Source organism: Melanotaenia boesemani, chromosome 6 (assembly GCF_017639745.1).
Source record: "Melanotaenia boesemani isolate fMelBoe1 chromosome 6, fMelBoe1.pri, whole genome shotgun sequence".
NCBI lineage: Eukaryota > Metazoa > Chordata > Actinopteri > Atheriniformes > Melanotaeniidae > Melanotaenia > Melanotaenia boesemani.
In genome coordinates, this window is record NC_055687.1 from 33,927,169 (window position 1) to 33,942,294 (window position 15,126).

Here is a 15,126-nt window from a genome sequence, read left to right on the forward strand (position 1 = left end):
TGACCAAAAATAATCGGGATGATTTTTTTCATAATTTTGCAGCCCTACTACACAGTGGTACGGTTGACTCAGAAACAGCTAATTTATTATGTGTTAGTCAGTTCCAATTCCCCATTGAGCATACAGTATGAGCCTAAAACATAACACTATCTCCCATCTAAGATGGAGCTCCTGGTACAAACAGTCTTTACAACATGGTTTGGCTGCTGCTTCTTCTTCCACTGTGAGCGAGGGATCGCTAAAAATTGCTGGCAGTGGCTTAATATCGTGTCCACATTGTCAGTGCAGGAAAGGGAGTTCCTCCTCCCCTTTTTCTCTCTCTCGCCCTCTCTCTCACCCTGTTTTTCTGGCTCTCCCTCCCTCCCTCACACTCTCTCTCTATCACACACACACTAACACAGCTCAGCATCTTCACTCTGAAAATGCGTGAATCCAACAGTCTGATGCTCCACACTGAATCCATTCAGTCAATCTGAGCTACTTGGAGAGAGAATTTGAGTAACAGCTCCTGAGAGAGGTGAGTCATTCTTTATTTTTATCTCCTCGTTGATGATGGATTTCTATCAGTCTATCACATTTCTATCACATCTGATAACATCTTAATGTTTTTAATTAACCAAAACTCTAAAATTAAAAACTGATACTAGACAGAAATGTCTTTTATAAATCTTTTATATTTTATGTTGGTTATAATCAACATTACTGTGGTATGTACGGGAGCTTCCTGAGTATCTGATAAAGGGTAAATATGACTGAATATGTAGTTCACTTTGTAAGTAAGTTGACTTTGTAGTATATGGATTTTATTTATTTCTTTGCTTTTTAGGGGCTACAACATATCACGGTTGTTGACATTACATTGTGAATTTAGACATCTCTGCAATAATAACCAGCTCTTTAAATCTGTGCTCTAAATAACTGTGTGGTCATGATAATAATAAATAATAATAATGAATAACATAAGAAGCTTTCATTATTAAAAAGGCTAAAAATTAAAACAATGCCAAGATTTTCACCCTGCAAGTAACTTTGCTGCCAGCGCAGCTGACGTATGCCTGTGGATAAAAAGACAAATTGTTGTGACGTGCATTCATTTAAGTTGTTTGGCAGTGAAATGTGTGGGAATGATTTCTGAGTGCTGATAAAGCTTCAGCCTGATGGTTTTCATCACATGGAAACAAATACACAGCAAGGTCCAGATGCTGCTCCGCTCTGTGGCATGCTGCCAGATCTGCATTTGCCTCAGTTGAAGTTCCTATAGCTCTGATTTTAGCAGGAATTACACGAGTCATTCATTATCTGGTCGAGAAGTGGTGCAGGTTACTTGCATTTCATCACAGAGCTAGATGGTGGCAGTAATTTGCCAGCGTTGTGTTGCAAAAAATACATGCTAATGAGCAAGACTGTAACAGCAGAAAGCTGGCTCATTAGAATTACAATGAAGCAACAGAGTCCACCCTCACTGTGCAGACCTACTTTTGCAGCCTTATTAAGGTTGTAATAACAGTGTGGAGAAAATATAATCTTTTTTTAAAGATAAGTCTCTAGAGGGCAAAGCAGCATCAGCAACATTGTTATTCACTGACTTGAATCTGGTTTTGGTTTACTTGTTTATCTTTTCTGTCTGCTAATCTGTTAAATGTATAGAGTGTAGGTCACTATGTTAAAGCTCAGCAGCCCACACAAAATGCCCCTCTGGCTTTTCAGGAGACAAAAAAGCTGCTTTATATTTCTACTATGAGGCACAAACCAAAAAAGAAAAAAATGTTGTGCTCTGTAAACAGAGGGACCTTTGCTTCAGTATAAATGGCTGCATTTGGCTTGGCTGTAGTTGTATTTGACTGCTGTGTATCAATGTGTTCATGTGTTCAATACAATTTAACATGATGCAAGATAAAACATGTCCCATGCGCTATTGCACCCTTGCTGATGTTGTTTCTCTACACAGTGTTTATCACAGCAGCTCCATGTTAGGCCTGGCACCCACATAACTATTTTTTTAATCTTATGAGATTTTTTATCTGGTCGAGACCTCACACATAAAGATATAAAAAATCAGTTTTGATCATATTGTGTGTGGTGGCTTCAAAAATGTAAGAACAACGCACACATAACGATGCTGTGCCTCAACTGATCTACAATCTAGTTCTCCAAGCCGGACAAACGTTGAAACGTAGAAGAAGAACCATGGCAACAACCGGCAAAAAATGAAGAAGAAGAATCTTAGCAACAACCGGAAAACACAACACACAGCTTGGAAGAGGATATATAAGACGAGGGAATGATGGTGGTCTTGGGACTATTGTTAACAGAAAAAGCCAGAACTGAAAAAATTAACAGACTGGAGACGGCGTGAACACAGACTTTATTTACTTCCTTGTTCCCCAGCCAGCTCGCTCTCTGATTGGCTACATTCTGTACCACGTCACCACCCATGCAGTCACAATGCACGAGTCGTCGACATTCCTCAGAAATCAGCTCTGAAATATTGAACATGTTCAATATTCCTGATTGTCAGCTACAACCCATTTCGGAGCGGATTATCGGGACAAATCTGCTCGTAAAGACCAAATGATGATTGGACAGGGAAGTCTCACTATGATCGGGGGTTTGCCATCCGAGGTCGGGAAGAGGAAAAATCAGGACAAAAACAGCCCAAAAATCGTTATGTATGTACCAGGACTTACTGAGATCAATTAACACACCAATCATGTGGTTTTTGTATTTGACCTTTACATCAGGGAGACTCTCCGAAATGCTCCTTTTATACCCAGTCATATTACTAAGCTGTTGCCAGTCAACCTAGTTGTTCTCAAATGCTCTTCCATTTATTTTCCCAGCCTTTTGTTGTCCCTTTCCAACTTTTTATAGCTGTGCTGCTGCCATTAAATGAAAAATTAGCTCATATTTTCCTTGAAGTTTTAAAATCTCTGATATCTGATATATTGTTTATGTGCTATTGATATTAAAATATAGGTTTATGAGACTAGCAAATCACTGCATTATATTTTTATTTGCATTTTACACAGCATCCCAACTTTTGGAAATTTGGGGTTGTAACACACTATCACACCAGCAATCACAGATTGTATAATTTCCCAGTAGACTGCTGTCAGCTATCTTGTTACTTAATCTTATTTATTTGATTGAATTTCAATGACCCTCTATATAAATCTGCTGCTGGCAGCCACCACTAGTTGATCTGCATTTCACCTCATTCAGCCGCAAGCCAAGCATCTGACTTAATGTTGTCATATTTGTCTTATTTTTGGGTGGAAGATTCAAGGGAGAGAAGAAGAAAGTGTCCTTATATTAGTATGTTTGTGATAAAGTAACCATGGCAACCTTTGAAGACCCCCCTCTGATCATGCTGTTTTGACGCTGTCCGTGCCAATGCCATTGGATTCAGTCCCATCATGAGATGAGCTGAAGATTGAGATCTCAGTATGGTGTGTGGCTGTGGTGGATCAGGCAGGTCAGAGCCGGAGGGCATCTGACAGCAGCTTCTTTGTCAGCTGTTAACCCTGCCACTCACCGAGCTCCATAAAGGCACATCAGAAAAGTCAAAAGTCTAACTACAAAACAAATACATAAGAGATGCTGTCAGTGATGTCAGGGAGACGGTAAATTTAATTTCTTAGTTGTAAATAACACAAGGATGATGCTTTGGTTTGAGGCCAGTTGATGAAGAGATTATCAAAACCAAATTATCAACTTCTGTTTTCCTTCTGCTTTTCCTCTTCGGTTATGAGATATTCTCTGTTTCCCAGAACCATCCTTTTTTCTTTAATGGCCCTGCTGGGCTTAATTCCAGGTATGTTCAACACCCAATGATATAAACAAAGAAATGTAAAATGAAGTAAGACATTCCAGATATGTATGCATTCACAGCGTGGGGCGTTGTTTGGGCTTCTGTTTTCAAGCTTTTCAGAGAATCAGACTTCATAACAGCACATGAGTCATATTTAGCAAATTGTAAAATCCTTCCGTTGCAGCGGCTGTAGCGACCGGAAAGTCAGTGGATCGATTCCTGGCTTCCCCAGACTGTATGCTGAAGTCCGTCAAGAAATAAATGTTAAAGCACTTACTGTCATAACTGACTGACTGTCATAACATACACACAGATTTAAGAGAGATCTTTGTCCCACAACACCCAGTAACAGACTCCAGGTTATCCATAATAGGAATTTGTTTATTTTCTGGCTATATCCACATTGCAGTTTAAATTTTTCCTATTTGGCAAACTGGGCAAACAAAGCTGAAATTAGAGGTCATATTATTATGCTTTTAAAAAGGAAATCTGTCAACTTTTTCATCTTTTTAGATGAAATATTGCTGAGCACACAGCTGCAGCAGCGGGCAAATTGATCAACCAATTCATCCTATTTCCCAGCTTGGAGGCAGTGCAGTGATGAACAAATCACAGAGAACAGTGGAGGCTTGAAAACATGTCTTCCAGGTGATGTGGTTTTGGCAGGTGTTGTGCCATAAAGTGATCGACGGCTGCGCAGCTGTTAACACCTTGTCGCACAGCTTCTGGTCTGGTCTCTGGTCTGGCTGTTCCTCTCGGTATAAAACCGACATAACATGCAAATGTAAGTGACAGTATGTTTATATTAAAGGCTGGTACAAATGTAAGGATTTTCTAAATCTGAAGAAATTTATTTTCTGTTAGAGACCCCACACATGAAGATAAAAATCAAACTTTTAACAGTTTTGATCATACTGTGTGTGGTGTGGTCTGACAGTCTCAGCACAGAACAACACACACCTAACAATGCTGTCCTGCAAACGATCTAGAATCTAGTCCTCTGAGCCAGAAATCTTGCATGATCAAACGTGATCTAACAAAAATGAAGAAGAAAAACTTGGCAAAACCCAGAAAACACAACACCCAGCATGGCAGAGGACATACATGATGAAGTAATGATGGTGGTCTTGGGACTAATGTTAACAGAAAAGTCCAAAACTGAAAAAAAACAGCAGACTGGAAACGGCGTGAAGACGGACTTTACATCCTTCCTTGCTTCCCAGTCAGCTCGCTCTCTGATTGGCTGCATTCCGTTCCACATCACCATCCACACAGTCACAACTCAGGAGTCATCAGCTTTCCACACACACGTGAAGACTTTTGGTCGTAAATATTGAACATGTTAAATATTTCCAATTGTTGACCATGTCGGAGCCGATTGTCGGGATGAACACACCTCAGACTAAATGATAACTTTATAGGAAAATCTTGTAAGACTTAAGATAATCGGGTGTGTGTTGTCCTTGGTCGGGAAGGGACAAAATCGGGACAAAAACAGCCCAATAATCTTTATGTGTGTACCTAGCTTAATAAAGAAAGTCTGCTTTTGCGAGTGCTTTGATGGATTAATTACAGCTGCAGACAAAGAGGTGCTGTAATCAGAAATGATATTCAGGCATGTTGTTGCTTCACTGTTCAGGCTTCATGTGTTTGCCTTATGCTTGTTTATTTTTAGAATGTAAAATCCAATTAGTATATGATTTATGTGTTGATTTACAAGACAAAGTTTCATTTCCACTAATGTTCATGACTTTTAATTGATTACAGTACATTTCTTGGCAATAAAATGCAGAATCTACATTAAAGTATCATACATATTACTGGCCAACTAGTACCTTATTTGTACTGTCCAATCTTTTTCTGGCAGACAATCACTTTATGGCACAACACCCGGTGCAGAGTACCAGGACGGGCAATTGATCGCTATGGGCAAGCCCCATTTGATAAGTCATCAAGAGGACAAATTCCAGTTTAATAATTCAATATCTGACCCACATTAAAGCAAATTAGATATAAAACAATTTAAAAATATTAAACTATATAAACTATAAAAAAAAAAGAAAGCCAACACTTAAAATCAGATCCAGCCGATATCATATGTCAGATATCAGAACAGGACAGATTTAACAGAAAACAGAACATTTAATTTACGAATAACAAAGTCAGTCTAGTCATTTCAATCAGTAATAAGACTGTCAGAAGTCAAGATCAGTTCATCATAAAACCATGAAACCTAAACAGCAACGGAGCAAATTCTACACAAAACAACATAAACACTCAGTACAACATTTCCATCACACTCAGGCCACTCAACAAACTTCGACATCCCAGCCAAAGAGGAACCAAAGTGGAACGCAGTAAGCTACTAACCTGCATAAGTTTACATAAGTTCGTCTTAGAGAAAAGCAACTAGAGCTCAACCAAACTGATCCTGGTTCATTTTGTGCAACTTCAATTACCAGCAAGTCTAACAGGGCAAGTCCTGTCAGCAAAGATAAAGGCATTTTAAAAAACTGCATTAAACCCAGCGAATGTTTGAAACTACTGCAAGTCTTGATTCAGGTCCTATTATATACTTTAACAACTGCTGTATTGTTGTTTGTTTGTTGTTTGTTTGTTTTTGTTTTTGTTTTTTTAAAGTGTCCCAGAATCCACAGAGAAACTCCTACAGATTATACAGAAAAGGTGGTGAGACTAAAAGGCCATGTGCAGATACAGAAAAAAACTAGACAGATATGAGGAAAATTAAAGTGGGGTTATTTACCAGGAGGTCAGGACATATCTTCTGCCTCATAAAACAAATTATGACTTATAAATGAAATGCCACAGTCGAAATCAATTAATCAGCCATTAAAAAAACAAGACTTATTGATGTTATCCTCCATCCATCTTATTTTTTTAAAAATAATTTTTCACTTTTTTTTTTATAAAGTTCACAGTGGCTATTTTATTACAGGTATAGACTAGTTTAATGACACCTGGTCTAGGTCATGATCCACTCTGCAGGTAATCTTACCTGACTGAATCTTTGGCTCAGTGAGTAACTGAACCCTAGATAAATAAATAATCCTAAAAGAAATATAGAAAAATAAATGACTGCATACATTGTGCATGCAGTCATTTATTGTAGTATTTATTTATACTTCATTACTTATTTCATAATCATGTTTATTACTGCACATTAGAACAGGAAGTCTTAGTTTTAAGTTGGCAGGGAAATCCTGTTGTTTCTACATCAGCACAAAAATTTAAACCAGCAGCAGACCGACGTAAATCACTTCCCCAAAAACCAGTGACATTTACTCCCTTCCATAGTACCTGATAGTACTTGCCTGCAGCGCAAGAGGACCTGGAGTAACATCTGTCTCCATCCTTGCACCACTGTCGTCCTCTCCTCTTTAGGTCGCCTCATCATGACCACGTGCTGCTGCTTCCATTGTGTTGATGGAAGAAGAAGTAGTTCCCACCTATCCTGAAAGTTTAGTTATATAAATGTTGGTACAGGGGGAATAGATATTTTAGTATTTATCAGTATATCACTTCTAATTATACTTCTCAGATAACTACTCAGTTCAAAGCATAGGTCTGTTTTTGCTTGCCCAATCGCCACCAGCCCAAGAGTTATGTCTCCCACCGGGAATCCTCCCGAACCTCCTGATTAGCCACTCCGGCATTATGTGCTTATTTCTCAGTTCATTTGTTATTTTCATAAGAAGCCGGTGTCCTTGGCCTTCCGTCAACACTGTAAACAGCAGTGCTATGTAGTGTCACAAAATGTCACAAAACGATGCGCTTACATTAAAGTTAAGTATAATTTTTTACCTTTTATCCATAAAAATAACAACAAGCATGGCCCTGTAATGTTAGCATGGCGGTTTGCCCCACCATCCGCTCTAGACTCTTTCTGTTGATTTTTCAGCACAAAAAATTATGAAATACTTTGTTTCATAGCTTCTGTACGGACTGTCTCATTCTCTTCTCTCCCAGTAGCCTACTGTTTATCAACTTGTGCCATCTACTGTCGGCAAATCGCACTCTGGTTAAGTGTTCAGATAACCACATGTACGGTGGGACCCCGGTTTAGAAAAGTTGCACTTTCAGGCTCCTAAAATGCCAGTTCTGTGTGGACGAGACGTCCAAACCATGAAAACCTTTAAGCTAAGCCATCCTCTGTGTGGATATAAATTTAATCTGGCTGTTCTCATTTTTAGTTTAATGATTGTAGCACAGCTGTCAAATGTCATCAGAGCTAAAGCCATGACTCTAAAGAATAAACCCACACAGTTACTTCTACCTGAGCTCTGTGCCTTGATACGTGTTTATAATGCATATGTATTAATGTACTCCTGCTTCGGTGTTGCTCATAATGAAGCATCATGACTAACTGTACATATGAATAAACAAGCACAATCCAGTGTATTTGCTGTAATTTAACAATTAATCTCACCTTTTTTTTTTTACAGTTTTGGGTACCTATTATTTGTTTATTGCATGTTATTATTATTATTTATGACTGTGAATAGAAATGTATTCAATAAAATCAGAATAATTGCATTAATATTCACATTACCACTAAACTAGGCCACTTTACTGATCTATTTCTAGAAAGCCTAAGTTTAACTCTTTTTGATGGCTCTGTAGCAGCTTTGTGTGGCGGACGTGTGCTGCAGTTAAGCCTACGTCAGTCTGACTCTGTTAATGTATTCCACACTGTGTGTGTTAATGATGCACACAGATGGTTTGGAAGTGACAAACATTTTCATATAATTAATTTAATTACATTTGTTTCAGTAGACATAATTGTTGTCCTGATTTCTGCATGAATAATTTGAACATGGCTAGAAGAACTGCCACCTGAGAGAAGTTTGTTTTGTATTTTGATTTGTTCTACCACATTGATGTTGGGACTATGAAAATTTATCTTTTAATCTTAATTGCTTTGTGAATTTCATTAAACTATACAAAGTCAGTAATATACAAACTGAAATTTAAATTCCAAGTAAACAGAAGAGAGTGAGAGTGATGCATTCATGCTAACAAGTACAAGACTGTCAGATGGTAAGTACATACTAGTGCAGTGGTGATTGTGGACAGAGATGTCTTATATATAGCAGTCGCTCTTCACATGCTGCATGTGTCTCAGACCGTGAACTAACAAGTCAAATCCCTGCAGTGGGAAACAGAACATCCGGCCGTGGAGACACCACAGAGAGCTGCAACCGGCAAAAATATGTTCATAATGCGTCTTTGTTTTTTGTTTCAAATGAGTGCTACTCTAGGCTATTTTTGCTCATTAACGAGTCACTCAGGGCCTTGCTATCATCTCCCTAGCTAACACAAAAAGCCAACTCATAGATTTTCAAGGAGTTCGTAATCTCTGGAAAAAAATAAAAAACTAAGCCCCTTTTCCTAAGGCAGGTATGATGCAACATGTAGGACAAAACATTCATAGATCCAGTATCTAAAAGATGTTTCTTTGTGTGAAAACCAGTTTTAGGTAGATAACTTTTGCTGTGTCAATCTGGCTGCGTGTTCTATTAAGTCATATGAACGTGGTATGTCTCTGAAATGCTGCTGGAGGGGATTGTTAAAGTTTTAACTGCTGAAAAACAAAGCAATGCATTTAAAAAACATTCATAGTAGCCCCGGTCTGTCTTTTTTACCACAGCTGGTTATAGTTAACGCCTCAAAGAGCATGTTCCTTTGCATCATTGATTAAGCTTTTGCTTCTATATTTTCCATTTGTTACATTGCCGGGGCTTTGATGAACAACATTTAAATGGTCCCCTGGTAGCAGAGCTGTTTCTGCTCTCTCCGGTTTGGCGTCTTTTGCCAGTTGTGTTTACTCCTGTATTATGCATAATGGATGCTGTATGCTAGAAATGAAAAGAGGAGATCTGAAGCTTCCCAGAGGGATTCCTCACATAACAAATCCACACGAAACTCTTTTACTAGAGTGCAGGAAAGGCAAAGGTTAAGACATTTTCTCCCACCTGTATTTTTTCACATTAACGCCACCATCATGTTCTTGGTCAATCTTTTGTCATTTTATTTAATCAAGTACAAACAGAATCCAACCCTAGTTCCTAAAAACTAGTGTGTAAAATAAAAATAACAAGAGAATGCAATGGTTTGCAAATCTCAACTCATATTTTTTCCCAGTAGAACATAAACAACATATGAAGTGTTAAAACTAACATCATTTTATTCACAATGTTAGTTTATTTAGAATCTGATGCCAGCAACACGTCTGTAAAAAGTTGAAACAGGAGCAACAATAGGCTGGAAAAGTAATTGGTACAAATAAAAACCTGGAGGAGCATTTGAAAACTAATTAGGTTAATTGGGAACAGATAAGTAACATGACTGGGTATAAAAAATTCAGAGACAGAGGCTCTCAGAAGTAAAAATGGGCAGAGGTTTACCAATCTAAAAAAAAGTTGTTTCTAAAGGTTGTGGAAGAATTTCAGAAAAATGTTTCTCAGCATGATATTGCAAGACTTTGAAGATGCCACCATCACAGTAGGGATCACCACCTCTGAACCTGCTTGCTCTTGGACCACGGTCTTGCAGGTTTTGAAAGTTTCCCTGCCACAACACACACCTGACTCAAATCAAGGGTTATTAAGATGTTTGTGCAGAACCATTTACTTTTAATCAGATGTGTTGCAATAGGGAGATATCTAAAACCTCCAGGACAGCAGCCCAAGAGATCCGACTGTAACGGGGATGGTGAGGACCCAAAGGCAACACAAATACACTGGGAATAGTCAAGTGGATTCATCTATAACTGCTGCAGAGACACGGGTGGAATCAAACCCCTGTCTTCTGCTTGCCAGGTAAACTTGTTTCCTCTGGGCCAACGGGAATGACTGTAAGGAGACAGAACTGGTGAGTGAGCAGAAGTCCAGGAGATAACAACAAGATGATGAAATGTTTTAAGCAAGCAAGACTCACTGTGATTGCTTGTCCTTCCAGAACATGGTTCAGGTCAATCCAGAGACAGGGCCGAGACAAAAGGCAAGGTCAGGAACAGGTAGGGTTGGAGCCAGGGAATCAGAGACAACTTCAGACACAGATCCAGGACAGGGCTGAGATGTGAGGCAATGGTCAGGAACAGGGAATCAGTCTGGGAACAAATGCTGTCAAGTCAGACATGGAAGCAAAGACATTCTGACAAATTGTGAGTGAGACAGGACAGGTTATATAGTGGCACCGATGAGGTAATTAGCAGGTGGCTCCAGCAAGTGGAAATGGCAGAGCTGATGAGAGGAAGTGGCAGAGCCAAAGAGCAGGAGGTCCTGGCACAGTGTGACACCGGAAGTGCCAGACATAGGACAGAGCTGAAGGTCAAAACTGGATGCTTGTGAGCCTTAGCCATGTTCTGCAGACTGAAGAGGAGAGGGAGCCAGTTGAACAGTTGAAAAGTCGGCATCTCTGATGGTATGGGGTTGCATTAGTGTCTGCACCAAACGTGGGCAGCTTCCACATGTGACTAAGGCTCCATCAATGCTGAAAAATACATATAAGTTTTAGAGGAACACTTGCTCCCATCCAAACAATGTTTCTTTCAAGGACGGCCTTGCAGATTTCAGCAAGACGATGCTGAACCACATCCTGCATCCATCACAACAGCATGGCTTCACAGGAGAAGAGTCCGGCTGCTGAACTGGCCTGCCTGCAGTCCAGACCTTTCATCAATAGAAGAGATTTGGAACATCATGAAAGCAAAAATCCAGCAACCAAAGTCCAAGGGCCTCATTCATAAAGCTGGTGTACGTACAAAAACTGGAGTACGGCAGTTATAGTCAACTTTTGGGATTTATAAAAACCAAACTTGGCGAGAGAATGTCCCTACCTCCACGGCAACACTGACACTGCCGTACTCACAAAATCTGGAGAAACAGGCAACTGGGACACCAACGGGATACCATAAATTACATATTAAAGCTGTTTGCATGACTGAATAAAGAGGCATATTTGATATGGATACTCCAAAGAGTGCATGCACACAATAAAAAAATCAGGATTTACAACAGAAACAAAGATGTATGTTATTAATAAGAACCTGAACTGTTAAATATGTTCTGTCATTGTGAAACAAAACCTAGGTGTTATAACATCTATTCATGCTAAATAATAAGGTGGACAGTCTACTGTCAAAATGTGCAAGACAAATTAGGTTTTAAATGAATAATAATTACAATTAAAATGACTTGGTCATCATGCAAAAGTGTTCATTAGTCAGACTACCATAAGAGTATTTCCCCCACTTTTAGCTATTCTGAAAATTTCCATTTCCAGAGGGACCTGGCTGACAGGTCGGGATATCACAGCCAACCTTCAGCCGTGTTATACCAGACGTGTTAGGTGGCATCACTGGTTTGTCACAGTGTTACATTAACTTTCCTTCACTGTGGGTGAACAGGCAAACAATGCAATTTGCAGCAATGTCCTGTTTCCCTGATGTAATCGGTGATATTGACCACACCAAAGTTGCAATAAGAACACCAAGTGAGAATAAATTTTAAATGGAAAGAAGAGAATACTTTAATCCCAGAGAGAAATAGCAAACTGGAAATTAAATCGTTAACCAAAGCATTTTTCATTCTCTAAACATCCAAATCATATGTGATGCAAACATGTTGCTCACTAATGTAGTGGCTGGTTGGCTTGGGTCCACCCATTCTAAGACACAGCAGAGTGGGATGCAGACTGGAGGCTGGAGCCCATAGAAGTGATGCAACACTTATGAAACACACACGAGGTGAATTGAACCCTTGCCATCCCCACCAAATAAACCCTTTTTACGTTTTTCAACGTGGTTTCCTCATGATCTCTGAAAAAATCAGCTTCTTCCTTCTTTTTCTCTCCTGAGCCATCATGGAAATGATATAATGAATATTTATTATAGGGGTTGACCTGACCTTTTATAGCCACCATAAGGGCGGGGCAAGGTGCTCCCTCACAAGCACCAAATTTAGAGTTGATTCTGATTTATAAATAGAAACAGGCATGAGACTTGCGTGCACGCTCTTATAAATCTTTACTTACGCCACCTCTAGTCGTCTTTTCTGTGCAGTTTAAAAAATGAGGCCCCAGCACTGTTGAGCAGCTAGAATCCTGCCTCAGACCAGAATGGGACAACATTCCTCTCCTAAAACTCCAGCAACTGGTCTCGTCACTTCCCAGATGTTTACAGACAGTTATTAGAAGAAGGGATGCTACACAATGCTGAACATCACCCTGTTGTATTTAACAGATTAAATGTAGGTGCAAAGAGGATTTTGAGAGAAACAGAAAAAATAAAAATTCAATAAATGCATAAAAGTGTGTGTTCATTTAGCAGCTTCTGGAAAAACTACTTCACCTTTGTAGTTAAACAATTATCCAATCAGTTTCAACAACTTTGCTCAGCAGAAAAGTTAATCAGAATTCATTTAGTTTCTTTAGAAGTGGATGAGCAACATCAGAGACTACATTATGTTTCACTTCTATGATAAATAAAACCAAGGGGTACATATATACAAACGTAAGGCAAGGCAAGTTTATTTGTATAGCACATTTCATGTACAAGACAATTCAAAGTGCTCTACATAAAACATTAAAAGTGGCTAGATAGCTCATTTGAGGGCACCTGTCTTCCTTGGAGAGACCCAAGTTCAAAACCCACAGGGGATGAATATTAAAACCTTGCTTTTGTGTCCTCGGTCAAATGACTGTAGAATACATTAGAGTAGAATTACAGATGGAGCAAAGAAAGCATTCAGAAATAGTAGAAGGTAGCAACAAATAGCAAAATCACAATAAAATCATAAATTACATTTAAATGATTAAAACAATATAAGTTAAAAAATTACTGTGCAGATTTCGTGCATAGGCCCACGAGAAAAGAAATGTTTTTAACCTGGATTTGAATCTCAAAGGAACACCTGACCGCAAGAACTAAGGCTGTGTTTGGAATATGCACTAATAATATTTCCCAGTGTATACTGTATGTATTTAGTAAATAGTTGGAATTTCCCGACAAAATCACAGAATAATGCTATGTGTAATCACATTGTAATTTATGTAAAAAAAGAAAAAAACAGAAGCTACATTGGCCATGACACATAAATAAATCTGAATTTATTGCTTAACTTTGCTTGGATGGTTTCATTTTGTCACTAGTGCTTTTCTTTCTTTTCCTACCAAGTCTTTAGAGCTCAGTGAGACTTCTGATGTATCACATGCCGCTGGTGGCGTTTTAAGATATTCAAATATACATTACCTCTGTTAATTGTATAAGCACTCTCAAAGTGTCATATGACATTACTGTGGGATGCATGTGTTCGGTCATGAGATACAAAACACTTGGCTGCAGGGAAAATTTAAAGCTTCTCTTTCAAGTCTGATTTCATCACACCTCGTCAGCTGAGGTCTGGATAATAACACAAAGGCCTTTTTATGAGTTGCTAAGTGTCACACCATGGCCTTAGTCCCTGATTTTTCATGGCTAATTAGGAATGCTCTAAACAAGGGCCAGTACCACTCTATCTGCTATCTGACTGAACTTACTCTACTCTGCATCTGATAAAATGCATGCTAAGCAATTTTTCTGATGGATTGCACCCCTTGATAGCTTTTGTGTCTCCCAGTTAATGCATTTAATTAAATTATTATTATTATTATTAATAATAATAATAATAATAATAATAATGATAAACAGCCCTCTTTCTAGAAAATATAGTTTATTATTAAGGGTGGGACTCAATTAATCCCTTGGTGCATATTATCCACAGCAGAGGACACATATTTAAAGGCTGTTTTTAAATGTATGCATGGGTGTGGATCATACATTACTGTAGTGAGTCACCAATACTCTGCCACGAATAAAGAATAAAAACATTTGATATAGTATACAGGGTGTGCAGAATTATTAGGTAAGTTGTATTTTTGAGGATTAAATTTATTATAGAACAACTACTATGTTCGCAATGAACACAAAAGACTCATAAATATCAAAGCTGAATATTTTTGGAAGTTGGAATGGGGCTTTTTTAGTTTTAGTATCTTAGGAGGATATTTCTGTGTGTGCAGGTGACTATTACTGTGCATAATTATTAGGCAACTTAACAAAAACCAAATATATACCCATTTCACTTATTTATTTTCACCAGGGAAACCAATATAACAACTCAAAATTTACAAATATACATTTCTGGCATTCAAAAACAAAACAAAAACAAATCAGTGACCAATATAACCACCTTTCTTTGTGAGGACACTCAAAAGCCTGCCATCCATAGATTCTGTCAGTGTCTTGATCTGTTCAC

General features: G+C 38.5%; 1 protein-coding gene across 1 annotated transcript in view; it reads left to right on the top strand.

The window, feature by feature from the left end:
- The first annotated feature begins 415 nt into the window (after window positions 1–415).
- mc5ra (melanocortin 5a receptor) overlaps window positions 416–15,126 on the top strand; it is a 29,952-nt gene continuing 15,241 nt past the window's right edge. Inside the window, exon 1 of the mRNA XM_041989165.1 lies at window positions 416–517. The gene's annotated coding sequence lies outside the window, so the exon portion shown is untranslated. The remainder of the gene's footprint in view (window positions 518–15,126) is intronic.